This window comes from Protopterus annectens, chromosome 16.part0 (assembly GCF_019279795.1).
Source record: "Protopterus annectens isolate FY-2018-M chromosome 16.part0, PAN1.0, whole genome shotgun sequence".
NCBI lineage: Eukaryota > Metazoa > Chordata > Ceratodontiformes > Protopteridae > Protopterus > Protopterus annectens.
In genome coordinates, this window is record NC_056750.1 from 258,164,996 (window position 1) to 258,180,471 (window position 15,476).

Sequence of the window (15,476 nt, forward strand, 5' to 3'; positions counted from 1 at the left end):
AGAAGGATGAGAGGATTGGGAAAAAAAATTCAAACTGGAACTGTTGTCCCATCACTAGAATTTTAGAAACTTTTAGCTTAATGTCTCAGGGGGAGCAGGGGCAGATGCATAAAACAGGGGGAAGAACAGTAGCAAGGTAAATAGAGAGGCAGTGGAATGCAACTTTAAGCAAGTATATGCAGCTATAAAAGTACTGAAGCACAAATTCTGGAGCAGAATTCACAATACTGCCACTACTGCAATCATCCCACACATTAAACCACCAGACTACTGAAATGCAACTTTAAGCAGGTGTATACAGCTATAAAAAGTACAGAGGTGCAAATTCTGGAGCAGAATTCACAATAATGTAGGCAGTGTTTTATTTCACTAGGAAGTGCAGTCCAGATCTCACAGTCATGAATGGAGAACGCCTAGAACATTCGCCATTCATGACTGTCAAATCTGGCCTTCACTTTCTAGTGAAGTAAAACACTGCCTACATTATCAGCTTTTACAAAACGTCTTAAACATTTCTCAGTAGAATCCACTTATATGTGCCCTGGCACAGTTACTTAACTCATTTCTTATTCAGAATATATGGAACTTCGTACTGGATGCGTCTGAGATCAGAATGGTGCTACTATTATTACACAATTTCTGTACAGTAGTATTAAGCATGATACTAAGATAAATATAACATTTTCAATAATAATGTCAGTAACAGAGAATGCAAAAAGACTGTGGCAACAAGTAGAAGCATATAAGACTATTTATTTCATTAAGGGATGAAGTGCATTGCTACTAGCTACACTGTGCCTGTCATAACATCACAAATAAAACAGATTATTTTGCTATGTTAATTAGCTTTCTTCAAAGAAAGTGCTTTTATCATTTAAAGTGCACTTATGAGTGAAAAATTTCTCAAGAGGCAGGAACTTATACTAATAAACATGTGCATTATTACAAAATATTAAAAATCACTTCACACATTACAAAACGGGAGAACAATACCTTGTTATTCAGCAAGTAAATAGTATACAATAGGGAGTGCTTCAACAATACAAAACTGAGAATTAAATGTCTACATGGAGTTTCTCTGAGATTTCCATTTTCCTCCCGCATCCCAAAGGTATGTAAATAAGTAAGCTGACGATCCTCTAAACTGTGTGTGCTCGCACGCATGTGTGTGCAGGCAGCATATGTGCCTGTGTGTTTACAGGTACGCATGCATGTGTGTGTATATGTGTGCACACAAACATGCATCCACACACACGTGTGTGTGTGTGTGTGTGTGTGTGTGTGTGTGTGTGTGTGTGTGTGTGTGTGTGTGTGTGTGTGTGTGTGTGTGTGTGTGCGTGCACGTTTCTGTGTCTGCATGTGTATGTGTCTGTGTGCTTTCCATGGATGGATATCTTGTCTATGGCTGCTGGTTCTCACTTTATACCTGTCAGAGACTTTGAGTAAGATTTAAAAAATGAAAGCAAGTTTCAAAAAATTAATAAAAATTAAGATTTAGTCTACCCAAAGTAATCCAGCAAACAATGTTTATTTATGGTAATTCACATGTAAGGTTGCATTTCTTTTCTCTTATGTGATGTGTGTGTGTGTGTGTGTGTGTGTGTGTGTGTGTCTTTTTAAAAACAAACACTCTCATATCTGTTCATGAAAAATTGCTGCCCTGATTTTTTGTATAATAGGATGACTTTCATCGTAATAATCTGCTGTCAAAGGCTGTATTCATGTAATAGTCTGCTATCATATGTATTCATAACTTATTCTTTTTTTCTTAAGCTCTACACTTGTTTAAATATAAATCTGAATCAAATTACTGACTCAGTGGCATTTGTTGAGAGTCCTAAATAGGCTAAAATAAGAAGCAGAAGGGAATGGAATAATTTAGTTCAAAGAGCTAATTTCTGAGGCTTGACTGGTATCAGTGTGACAAGCTTTGCAGTGTTAACATTAATTAATAACGACAGCTTTCAGTAAGCAACATTACAGCCTACAAGACAAGCAAATGAATTTACTTGCCAATTAGAAAATAAAATGGATAAAACTGTAAATAAAAAACAAGTTTTATTGAAAGCAGCATCTTGCATTTCCTTGAGTAATAAATAAGGTGGTCTCAATCCAGAAAATACTAATAAGGTATCACAGAAAGAGCAGCATATGTTTCATAGTATATATTTCACAATAAAAATGTTTTAATGGTGTAAGTATCTTTAGCATCTGTAACTAGTATGACAGATAATGTGTATATACTGAAATTAATTGAACTGGCTCAGATTAACTGGATGTTTCTGAAGTAGTCATCTATTTATTTATTTTTTTAATTTATATATCTTGTGATAACTGGGTAAGTGTGCTGGTCCATAGACTTTTTTAGCCATGATCTAAATCACAATGGGGGTTGGGAGGAAACTGGGCTACTCAGAGAGGCATGCACAAACATGAGGGGAACATGTACAATTCCACACAGACAGTGAGCAGTGGTCAGGATCAAATACTTGACACCAGAGCTGTGCGACAACAGTCTTTATCCCATGCCATCATGCTGTCATTTCTTAACTTATAAGGCCAAAAATATCAATGCGTTTTCTGTTTTACTAACTTTACCAAGTACACTGGTACTGTCTGTTTAAAAGTCAACTAATTTCAAAGATGGACTGCTCATTAAGATATTTTGCCAGCAAGTCTTTAAAATTGTTTAATAGATTTTGGTTATATTAAATGCCTTCTATACCTTTCATCAGGTTCATTTTCTTCTTCTTCTTTCGGCTTTTCCCGGTTAGGGGTCACCACAGCGGATCACCTGTCCACTCATGATTGGCAGTGGAGTTTTTACAGTTTCGATTTGCCAGCCCGGCGCCCAACCTTCCACAGAAGGCACACACATGCACGCACACACTCACACCTAGGCCCGATTTGGAACCTTTAAATCTTAGATGCTCCACCACAAATGATCTAGTCTGAATGATTTTCTGCTGCCTCTGCTCCATGCTCAAGTGCTGCCTAAATTTCTTTATTAAATACTAGCTGTATATAATAAATTCATCCTGTTACTTTTCATTTTTTTCTCTCATCTGCACATCTAGCATCTAGTTTCTCTCACACACTACTTTTGTGAGCCCATTGTCTCCAGACTGCATCTAAGATGAATGATTTCTCATAACATCCTCCATTTTGTTTTATCTACCTTACATATTCACTTCACCTATATTGTATATGTCTAAGGCTTGTAAATGTTGCATATGATTGCTGGCACTCATCCAAAGGCCTACTGGGTTTTGAATAGTTCTAATAAGAATATTGATGATCATTGATCATAGAAATAGACTATTGGTCTGGAAACTGTCAATCCTGAAACAGTCACTACTTGTATCTCCCAAATTGTATGTTGTCTTTACATTAGCCAGTGATCAATAATATTTACTTCTCATAACATTATATACCACATAAAGAGATAATTTCCCTTGTCTGTTCTTGTATTTAATTAATTTACTAAGTGTATACCATCTCAAATGCATTTATTGAGAATGCCCACTATCATGTGCCTTTTCTATCCTGCTTTTTTATGCAATCTGTCATATATTCTCCCTGGGCCTCCACTGTAGTGGGCTCTTCCCAGATGGATAGTACCAGTAAACAAAATAAAATAAATAATACAAAAAAAAGACAAACCATTTCCCCAGATTGCATCAGAAACTGAATTAGATGTTCAAGTTGTATTTCCTTGTCAGCAACTTTTAAATAACCACATACATAAAACCATCCAATATTTCCTTTCTGCAAGTACTACATGTGGTAAGAGAACTATTACATTTGAGACTGCTGAGACTGATTCAGAGATACAGACAGATTTTTTGGTTATAAATTTAGTCTTCATATAGATGCACCCCATCTTTCCTCCCCACTTATTTAAACAATTGCACAACTTCATACCAGCAATTGGGCCCCCTTCAGGTAATATACACTACTTATCTGAATGCTTCCCTCATCAGACAGCTTTGTCTACAAATTGCAGGATCATAAGAGACATTGTTTTGTTGAATTGGTGACCTGTAAATGGTGCTTCCTCTCTTATAGATGCTTTGACATATACTGTAAGTCATGAAGAGTTCATGGGAGTGGAGATTTCTGACCTCATACATCCCTGACTCATACAAGAGTATCATTTTCTCTCTGTCTGCTAGGTTATAAGCTAGGGTGACATGAGGATGAGTATTTCTAATGTATGCTACTTCTTCGGTGTTATAAAGGGCAATGCAAAGTGTTGCAACTCTACGATGTATTCCCACCTCCATGACATAGCTCTATTCAAAAATGTGGAGCTTTGGTAATTCAGACCAGTAGTTATTACCACAAAAAAGTGCTATGCTGTTAACAACATCTGTTCTGTCTGATAAACTGTGAAACAGAATGTCAAAGCTTCAGACAGCAAAGTACTACAGTGGCAAATATTGCTTTCTGGAATTATTTTAACATAGTCTATTTTACTTCTTCATTTCTATAAATAGTAACGTAAAATCTCACAGTTCCAGTTCCCCAACACCACATTCATCTTGGGCATTTCAGAATAGGGCTTTTTCAGTGTAGAACAGTGTGATATAAGCACAAAAAAGCATTAATAGATTAGACAAAACATTAAGGGCAGGGTGTGTAACAGAAGGCAAGAAAATCAAACTAAGGCATTATGGTTCATTTGAGGCATTAACAAATACTTCTACATGGAATGAGTTGTACGCTGATGAAATGAGAGACAGCTGTAGGAGACATTTAAACCAGCTTGGGACAGCCAATGTGAGAAGAGGGAAAGGGGAGGAGACACCCAATGTGAGAAGAGGGAAAGGGGAGGAGACACCCAATGTGAGAAGAGGGAAAATGGAGGAGCAACTATGTTGGGCCAGCTTCATCTTTCAGGCTAGCTAAACATTGCATTCTCCATCTGTCGGTGTTGTTATGTTATTTGGTATGTTAGCTTATCACGTCATGTCATGCAGATATGTTATGCTGTGTTATTTTACCGTATGTTACATTACTAAGGAACTTAGGAAGTTTCAGATATGACAGAGCTATAGTTATCATGGATTATTTAGTTTTGGAGGTAATTATAGAACCAGTTAGAGGGGGGAGTATCAGTTATACCTTCCTTGGTATCATTAGAGAGAAGTAGCTTATGGCTTTCTAGATCAAAGTGTTTCATAAAAGATCATTAAAGGTGATAGCAGTAAGGAAGCTGTTACTCATGGCTCCTAATAGTATTTGTGAGTAGGACAAAAGCTGTAGTGATGCTCATAACCTGTCTAAAGTATATGATAAGGCAGTCATGCTAGACTTCATCCCCATCCCTTTTTTATTACTCCTGTTACATTTTCTTTTCCTTTCATTTGGGTTTGGTCTTGTGTCATCTTCTACTATTGTAGTGTTAGTTTTCTCTTGCTGTCGGCTACGTCTACTACTTTTAATGTTCTAATGTGATTTATATTTGGTTGGGTATTCCTAGTGGTAAGATTACATTCAGTTGTCAAGTTGTAGTATAAAAATACTACACTTAATACAGAGCCCTCTGGTCTAATGCACTTACCCGATTCAAATAAAATAATAAAAAAAGATTTGTGATCAGCTAAGGACTACAGTAGTATCTGTTTAGTGTATTTGTGTTTTGCTTGTGTGATGGTTTCTTTCAGTTGCTTTTCTTAACACAGAAAAGCTAGAAATCAGCAAATGATGCTCGGGCTAGTAACTTGTACTTCTTCAGCAGTTGTTTTTCACAAATGGAAGGAAGTCTCCAGTAAGGCATCAAGTGTTTTGGTTTTGAAGAGTGGTATGTGAGGATGGGGTCCATATGAAGATGGAAAGAAAGAAGGGAAACTTGAAAATTTAGAGAGCAATGCATACATCATGGGAGTGAACAACCAGTCAGAGTCAAAGCTACCTAAGTCTGTAAAGAAGGCAAAAGTATTAAGAGAACTAAGGTTGTAAACGTTGTTCTAATAAGGGGAAGGGTGATACTGATGCATAAACATGGCATATCTACAATACACTGGTAAGACATTGCAGACATTATCACATCCGCTGTTATCTCTAAATACGGGTCTCCTTTCATTTTCTTCTCAATTTCCTGCTTTTTAATCCCTGCCATCTCTCATTGTTTCCTAACTTGACATCCAGTTTTAATTCTGCCAAATCATTTATGCATCCTCTTTTTTGGATCTAGGACGGTTTACTGAATACACATTTAAACAAAACGTAAACGCTCGCACTCACTTTTGTGAAAGTGCTTTTTCACCGAAAATGCACTTTCGCAAAACAAAATAAAAAAAAATCACAAACTTAAAAAAAAAACAACAGTAATCACGTTTATGCAGGGGCAAGCCCCCCTGTAACCTCCTACTTTTATATTCTCACTCCGGGATCTCACTACAGTGAGGAAAGGGGAATATTCCCTTATCCCCACTGTGCCGCGATTGCAGCAACAGCCCTTTTGCGATGCTTTTAATTTTTTTATTTCTGTTTCGCAAAAGTGCATTTTCGGTGAAAAAGCACTTTCGCAAAAGTGAGAGCAAGTGTTTACATTTCGTTGAAACGTGTATTCCTTAAACAGTCCTAGACCCCTCTTTTTCATAAAGAGAAAATTACTTCTCCTATATTGTACTATTTTAACAACATTGTGGCATCTTCACCTAAACACATGGCTTAAAGAACTTCTACAGAAATTACTACACATTTTCACATAGCTACTATGTGTTCATTGTGCAGAATCTCATATTGTAGTGGTACTCTGAGTATTATCACATTACAACTGATAGATCTCTTTGTATATTTGTAGGCACATTTCTTTTTTAATAACTTTCTACTTGTAATAAAATGTTTTATTTTTTCATTCATTTGAACTTTTCCCCTCTGATTCCTCTAAAAATAGTACATATTTCCAGTAAACATACAATTTAAAAGGAACTGACACCACTCAGTGTACAGACTCCAGGCTTTTTGCATTCTTTACATTTCTTGCACAGCTAGCATGGCTTAAGTTTTGATTTAGATAATACTCTTTTGAGAGATCAACTTAGCCCAATCAGTTTAGATTTGTACCTTTTGGTATGCATGCTTGTACTTGTCCATAAATGGGAGGTTCTTTTTTAGGGGATTATTAACTTAGGTGATACAAAGTTGTTTAGACCCACCAACAGTGACAGTCAGAACTTCTCTATTGATATTGGAAGATGAGAAGCGAAGGAAAACAGGAATTATATTTTGACAAAAAACAGATGCTCTGCAATATCTGTCTGTATATTTGTCTGTCCAGAGGAGTAAAGACTATCCAGAGAAATAGAAGGTTTGAGGCAAGCTTCCAAAAGACACCACATAGTGGGAATGCAGCTACAGTCAAGCTCTGTGTCAGAAAATTTTTCAAGAAGATTACACATGTTCAGATGTGTGAAGATCTCACCTCACGAACTCTTGCTATTTCTCAGTACTAACTGCTGAGCACAAATGTCTTATAAACAATATAAATAAATGTGAAGAATTTATACTCTCCTGTAATCTTAAGATATTTTCTACTTCTATTTTACAATGCCTATACAGCTTACATTTCTGCACAGGAGTTATAATTTCTGTATAACATGTCCTTGTGCAGTTCATTGTTATTGTAAAATTTGACTTAGTGCCTACTACATTATTTATTTAAAAATATTTTTATGTGGAGGTTTTCTTCCAGGGCCTCTGCTGAAAAGAGCTTTTTGCCCAGTCAAACTATTCTGGTCAATAAATGAAAAATAAAACAAAAAGGTAAGGCCATTCACCAGGATGTGAATGTCATTCCATGTGGAGGAAGTGCTAAAGATAAAACTGAGAAATTATTTATATACCATCACATGTTTGGAGTTCAGCTTGGACCATTTAGGAAGATTATTTTTTAACAGGAATTGAAAAATACATGGAACCAAAGATGAAGCCAGATTATTGATGGACACAAATAAAATGTCAGCATGATGGCAGTTTGTTGGAGTAAAATCACATACATCTATAAGTGCAACAGCAAACCACTTTGGTGAAATATTGCAAGTCTCCACAATGATAAATATAACAATAAGTAGATAGGGGTTAGACGTGCGTCTGGATCATTTCTCCCTGGGCCTCCACTGAAAATAGGTACTGTCCTCATCAGACTTTCTCAGCCAAGAAATTTAAAATAAAATAAATAAATAAATATATATATATCCTCATTTGAATACCTTCGTCTAACTTTTGTTTCCTCCATAACAGTGTCAGTTCATAGCAATAACATCAAACCAAAAATAAACACAGCCCTAAACAGCTGTCACAAGATCTACAAATACCTCACCCCTGAAGTTAGTACTGCAAATTGGAAAGCATTTTGCAGCCATGATTACAATGTGCATTGCCTCTCCTTGTCTATGCTTATCATATTAAAACATCTCACTGGTCGGCAAGTATTATTTTATATGGTTTGCTTCTACATTCTTCTTCCCCCAAAACATCTCACTCTCAGTTGTACAACTCAGCCTCCAGTACAATAGCAGGCAGAACTCCATGTACTGTACTTACACTAATTCACAAAACTTATACCCGTACTCTTATCCAGACTGATAATTAATACTAATTATTATCGACTGCACTCATATAGACATAATGTCACAGTTCTGCAAAGACAAACGTAGCTTAAAAACCACAGAATATGCATTTTTGTTTCTAGACCCTGAACTGTGGGAGTATCTTTTAAATAATATTAGGAACTTCCATTCAGACAAAGGTTTCAGGAACAAACTTCTAGAATGCCTACAAAAGCAAGCAGCAAGCTCGTGTTTTAAGCCACCTACAATAATTAAAGCATAGGGCATACACAGCAGTACTTTAAGAAAGATAGTTACAACATGTTTAACCTTGCTGCTTGTTGGGATAGTGGCTAATGTCATAGCCATTCAGACACAATGTAATCAGTTTGGTTCCATGCAGGTTCTGTCTCTTTTTGTCTGTTTTACATCACTGAAACTCAATGTCATAAGTCACTGAATATGATATCCACCAGTGAGTTTATGTACTTTATCACTTACCTAATAACTTCCGCGGTGGTGCAGCGGTAGCGTTGTTGCCTCACAGCAAGAGGTTCTCCCGTTCGATTCTCGGCTGGAGTGCAGGGAGTGCCTTCTGTGTGGAGACTGCATGTCCTCCCCGCAGTTGGGTGGGTGTTCGAAAGACATGCGTAAATGGGCGTGCCTTCATTGAAGGTTGAACGTTGAGCTGGCACCTCGGCGTTCGTGAAAATCTACTGCCAGTCATTAGCAGACCGGAGTTCCGCTGTGGCGACCCCTAACTGGGAAAAGCCGAAAGACAACAACAACATCACTTACCCAATAAATTCTACGTACTTTGTCAAACTGATGTCAGTTTGTGGCACAAAGTGCACTCTGTGCTGGGGGTTGCTGTCTCTGGCGTTAATTTATTAATTTATGTATTGATGTATGTATGAATGCATGGATGTACTTTGTCATCTTATGAATATATTGATTTATTTACTGACTTACTTACTCACCTTTGTGTCAATGCTCTGTAGGTGCTGATACTTTACCTGTTCAGTAAACAGGATATCTAATAGCTTCAGATCATCTTTATGGGTTACCTACATTTTATTGTGTATTCTTATTCTTGTGAGCAAGTATGTCTCCATACTGCAACAGAAATGGATCCTCTTGGAGTCAGTGCACTGCCCTATTAGCAAATTTATTATACAAATGAAAATAAATACAAAACAACAGACATTACTGTAACTCTGTAACACAGGATTTTAATGATAAAAATGTGGAAAATAAGTCTTTTGCGCTAGCTGGAGGTATAATTTGTCCCACAAAATCTCACATTTCAATAAAATGGCATACTTCAGGCATCTAAAAAGGTGGCAAACAGAAATGAATGCAACAGAAAGAGAATATGAATGAGAGGTTCACATGGCATAGGGTGATGACTTACATAGTCAAATGGCTGAAAATCTAACAATTTCTCTAAATTTGCAGAATTCCATCATAATACATATCTCTTAAATGTCCCTGATGTCACAGAATGTCTCTTATTTTACCTCACAGTTTTGCTTTTTCTGTCATAAAACTTTTATTTTTCTGGTAAATCACTGAACATTACATTCAGTCAATGATGCAAGCATTACAGTCTCATATTCCTATTATTCAGAAAATGCATGTTTATGCAAAATCTGTCATTCTATTTACTTGCTGAGTGAATTAGAATAATATTTAAACAATTGTGCCTGCTTTTGGGCTTTTGCCCCCCTTTTATTTTTGGCTTTGTTTAGAATTCCTAAGCAAAGAATTTGACAGATACTTCACAATGTTGTCAATCTGACAATGGTTTGCAGCACAATACAGCACTGCCATGCTAACATGGATGATTACCTAAGAGGGTAATGCCACTGTGTGCTACTGCATGAACAGCCAGTAAAGAGAATGCATGGGAAAGCCCCCCACCCCATGATTGCACAGTAACACCAAGCTGGAATGTAGAAATGAAGCATGCCTTCATTGGTTAGTGTGTTATCCTTGATGTTGTGCTTTGCAGAGTGGACAACACGTTGCATGGCCATGGCTCTCCAGACTCACTTGGCATTCTATGTCCTGTGAATACATTCTGGAACTGCAACAGCAGCACAAACATGAAAGGACTAGCCTATTAGTCATGCAGGTTGCAACCATGGCGTAAACATCAATCACCAGCAGAGGATATCCAGTTTTGGTCAAATGATGACATGAAAGGTTTAGTGAACAAAAATGATAAGCACATAAAATGCTATTTTAAGATTAGGAAAGTAATAACATTTATACTATATTGCCCACATTTTTAAAGTTATGGTTAAATATAAAGGCTATAAACTATAAGGACAAAAAAAAACACAAGATATTTTGTGGCAAATAATTCTTTATATGACTTTTCAACAAAATGTATTATTTTTAGTAACAAAAAACAGAGCAGGATTATGGTCAAATGGGGCCCTATGCAGGGTAATGGATTATCCCCTCCCCACAGCCATTCTCTCCCTAGTTACTGTAAACAATCAGTGTGTATATTATTTTGTTCTTTACTTTTACAATCATTACAGATATTTGGATTTAATTTAAAACTTTTATTTCAAATTATATAGCACAAATACTGATAGCCATTTGACAAACAAAGCAATACAATCTCACAATGAAAACAGACTTAGCATGAACAAACAGTACACATCTCTGCCCTTGAAACTCACATTCAGTGAAAATGCATTGCCACCCACACTCATAGCAAATCCATCTGGCCAATGACAGATTGTGTGTACTTTGGAGCTGTACCATGGCCCTGCACATATTTTTAGGACCATGCATAAATGCATGTGTTCTTTAATTCACCTTCCTGTTTGTATTAAATTGTAGTCCTTGTTTAAAACAGCACCAGCTGTTAGAGTATATGTAAAATTTGCTGTTTTTAACATTTTTCCAGTAAGCAGTGAAACAACACTTATGAACCAGTAATGACAAAAATACCCATTTCAGAACATTTCAACCATAACAGGTGTCTCATACTGCTATTATTATAATCAACCAATATTCATAAATATGTCCAATCTCTGCAGAAGTAAAAGCCATCTGAATAATTCCTTATTAAATATAACTGCAACCAATGAAGAGGTTGCTGCTGGCAAACAACATTTCAGTGCTTCATCTACAAATTCAGTGTCTACTGCCCTTGAAGAATAAATTGCCAGTGTTACATTGTCTCCTGACACACAGCATTTTTTAAATCTACCTGGTGTTGGAAGACAACCCACAGCCATCTGCACCAAAAGCAAGTAAGCTATCTGTTGCACCACTAACACTGAAACACAATTATGAAACTCTGTGACTAACATTAACAGACAGTAATCCTCAGTAATTTACAAAAATAAAAAAGAAAGAAATTAAAGGATACCTGGCAGTTGCTGTGAAGGTTTAATGCTCTTGCTTCTCAATAATTAGGGTTTGAATCTGAGCAAAGTCACTTAAGTAGATAGTGCTCCTAACTGGGGCATTTTATATAAAAAATCAAAATAAAAAAAAATATATTCCACCTAAACTTGACCCCTTAAAACATAATCCTGACCTTATATTTTGAAAGTAATTTTGCCTAGTAAAAGAGACAAACTTCCATTCAGAAAATAGCATTACAGGCACAAAATGGACACAATCCCAGATTATTAAATTAAGTAGAATTAAAGTACATAAACTTGGCTAAATCAAACAACTAACAAATCCTATCACAACCTTATATACACTACTAAAATAATATCAAAAGCTTAACTGACATCTTAATTAAAATCACCTCATAACTACAACAGAATACCACACGAGACAACCCATTCTTAATAATGTATAGAAATTACCCAAAGCCCTAATCAACAGACACCTTAAGCAAACAACGTAATTACCATATTCTAATTAAATGGGAAGCAACAATTCAAACTGAACAAAATGCTAAAAAATGAATAAACAGGAGAGGTGAGGGTCTTGCTCATGTGAAAAATCTGTTACCATAAGATTGGCTCCATGGTGCAGAGGAGTAAATATCTGACTACAATCCAGATGAACTGAGATTGATTACTGACTCGTGTCAGTGAGTGTGAAGCCATCCATCCCACTGCAGAGCTTGTACCTACAGGCCAGACAGATGCATGGAATGCACTATATGGTCTTGGGACACACTTGGCTCTGCTATTCTATGTCAACATGGTAACCTTAATGCACTCTCAAAAGGATGGAGTAGCAGTTCCTGATATCTGCAAATATGTAAACCACCAACCAGAGCAAGAGTTAGTTCCAGGAAACAGAAGATCCCTCCTTGCAGCTTGGATGACTGCTACACCCACGAGTGGCTCTCACAGCAGTAATGGGGAACACATAGGCACAGCCATGATGTGGACTTGATGATCAGTGGGCAAAAGACAAAAAAAAATATTTAAAAAATATCTCTTACTGTACAGTTACATAACTCAGTTTTGGGGCTCATTAGCTCACCAATAGTCACAAATTGTATTCTCTAATCTTCAAGTTTAAAATATTGCATATATCACAGTCTAGATCTCCATATAGATTGTTAGGTTTTCTGTAATCATAATTAGCAGGGAATAACTTGTGATGACTGGTGGAGCAAGTCATGTCACAATTTTCTTAGCTCTACAGTACCTGAAATCAAAAATAGTAGTACCTCACGCTCATTTATTCCATTTATTTGGGGGATTTTTGCATTTTTTATGTGTTATTGCAGCTTTACTTTATATTTTTGACTAACTTGTTAATCTAATAATGTGAAGCAGTAATAAAACATAGCTTTTTCCCCTGAATGTACTATATCATGTAGTGATCTGAAGTACTTGGTCAGATTTCTTGTATCCACTTAGTGGTTTCTAGAATTCTTTTTTATTTTTAATGTAAGGGTACAGAGATGCATTGCTATCTTTTCAAGAATAGATCTCATGCCATTGGGATACCATATGGTATTTGAAATAAAAGTTTTATGCTACTATTTTTGAGTTGGATATTTATTATCGTTTGTATTTTTAAATCTTTAGATGCTGTTTTTTTTTTTCAATTTTTTGTGATTGTTGGATTTTTTTTTTCATTTGGTTCGTTGGTGTGTGTTTTTCCTGGGAGAAATTTTTTTTCAAATTTGTTACTTTTAGGTAGTTTTTTAACAGTATTTTGCAGATGCCATTGGTGGGCACATGAATCTGTCTGACTACAGAGTTTAGATAAGGAAAGATGACTTCTGAGTCTGAGGCCTGCAGCAGCAATAACTAATATTAGTTTCTGTGTTTTTGGTGCTTGGTTGCTGTGCAGGTATGTGTGGCAAATCTTCTGGGCCATTACAGCTTCAGGTAACAAAATGGAGAATTTGTGGCAGCTTTATGAGGCATAATTTAAAGTCAGCTTCTTCACTTTTTTTGTTATGATGGGAATATTTTATATTGACTTATACTCTAAACTTGCTTTACTTCTATGAAAGAAGTTTTTGCTAGGAAGTTGCAGTATTTTTTTTTTAATTTAAATATAACTATTATATTTCTAACAATAACATGATTTTTTTTCTTAACAGGTTTCTTCGTTGTCATTCAGAATGGTGGATTCAATTTGAGTGCCGGTCATTCAACTGACAGCACTTTTATTGAGTGCTGAGTGATCGAACATAAATGGGCAAAATAACTTTCACCAACAGTGAAGTTTTATTTTTTCTCCACTGTTGTACATCATAGCAGGTATATCTAAGTTTAAAAAGTGGGGGTCCCCCCTATATTGGGAATGTGTTTCATATCCCATCATTTGCTTAAAGTAATTGGAACTAGTTTATCAAAGATTTCATCATGCGCTCATTACTGTTTACAGTTTTGTAACTTCAGAATTCTTTATGACAGCTGTAGTGCGTGTCTGTCTCTGCTTCAAATAACAGAAAGGCCAGAAGGCTTTTATTTACAATACTACAAGTTCCAAGACCTACGACTATTAGATCAAAACATCTGATGCAAAATAAATACAAATGCAATCATTTCTTAGAAAAAATATAAATATCTAATTCAAATTAAGTGACATCTTTGTAATAATCAAAAAAACTTAACATAAGCCCAAGCCATTACAAGTAGCAATAAAAACATCAAAGGTTAAGACTCCTAGCTAAGTGTTATTTCAAACTGGCAACCTGACACTTCTTTTTTATAAAAAAGTCTAATGAACTGAATTTTAAAGGGTGGTAAAAGAATTGTTGTACATACAAATTTTGTTGGTCATTAGAGAAATAAAATGTCATCTGCTTTCCTTATAATGTCAGAATGATGTTTCTTAATTTTATCATTTCCACAACAGCAAGTTGTTTTGATTGTTTGTGTTCAATCACTCAGCACTCGATGAAAGTGTTGTCAATCAACATATATCGATTTACTTCTTGTCTTCACAGAGTAACACGTTTCTATAGAAGACTGATTTTTTATTTCTTTGTTTCCTGTGCATTTTTTAATTACTTTTTAAAGGTGGATTAGTTTTCTTTCATGGAGCACAGGAATTCTGTCACATTTCTGCCTTGTTTCTGTTGGCCATTTTTAAACTTTCTGTGTATATTAGGAAATGTTTTAGTGTATTTAATTATTTGTATTCATTAGTTCTGCTCCCACATCCCAAAGACATGCAGTAGGTGGTTTGGACATTCTAAATTGGCCCTAGGTGTGAGTGTGTGCATGTGTGTGCCTTCTGTGGAAGTTTGGGCGCCGGGCTGGCAACTCGACACTGTAAAACTCCACTGCCAATCATGAGCAGACAGGTGATCCGCTGTGGTGACCCCTAACCAGGAAAAGCCGAAAGAAGAAGAAGAAGAGTTGTGTGTGGAGTTTAGTCAAGAGAAGGGTTCATTTTACTTTAGCAGATTAATCAAATTTTAACAGCTTGGAACACTTCTACCTTTTCTGTAATTAT

At 36.0% G+C, this 15,476-nt stretch overlaps 1 long non-coding RNA gene across 1 annotated transcript in view; it reads right to left on the reverse strand.

Moving 5' to 3' along the window:
- LOC122790295 overlaps positions 1-15,476 on the reverse strand; it is a 136,228-nt gene that overhangs the window by 115,381 nt on the left and 5,371 nt on the right. The gene's annotated exons all lie outside the window — the stretch shown is intronic.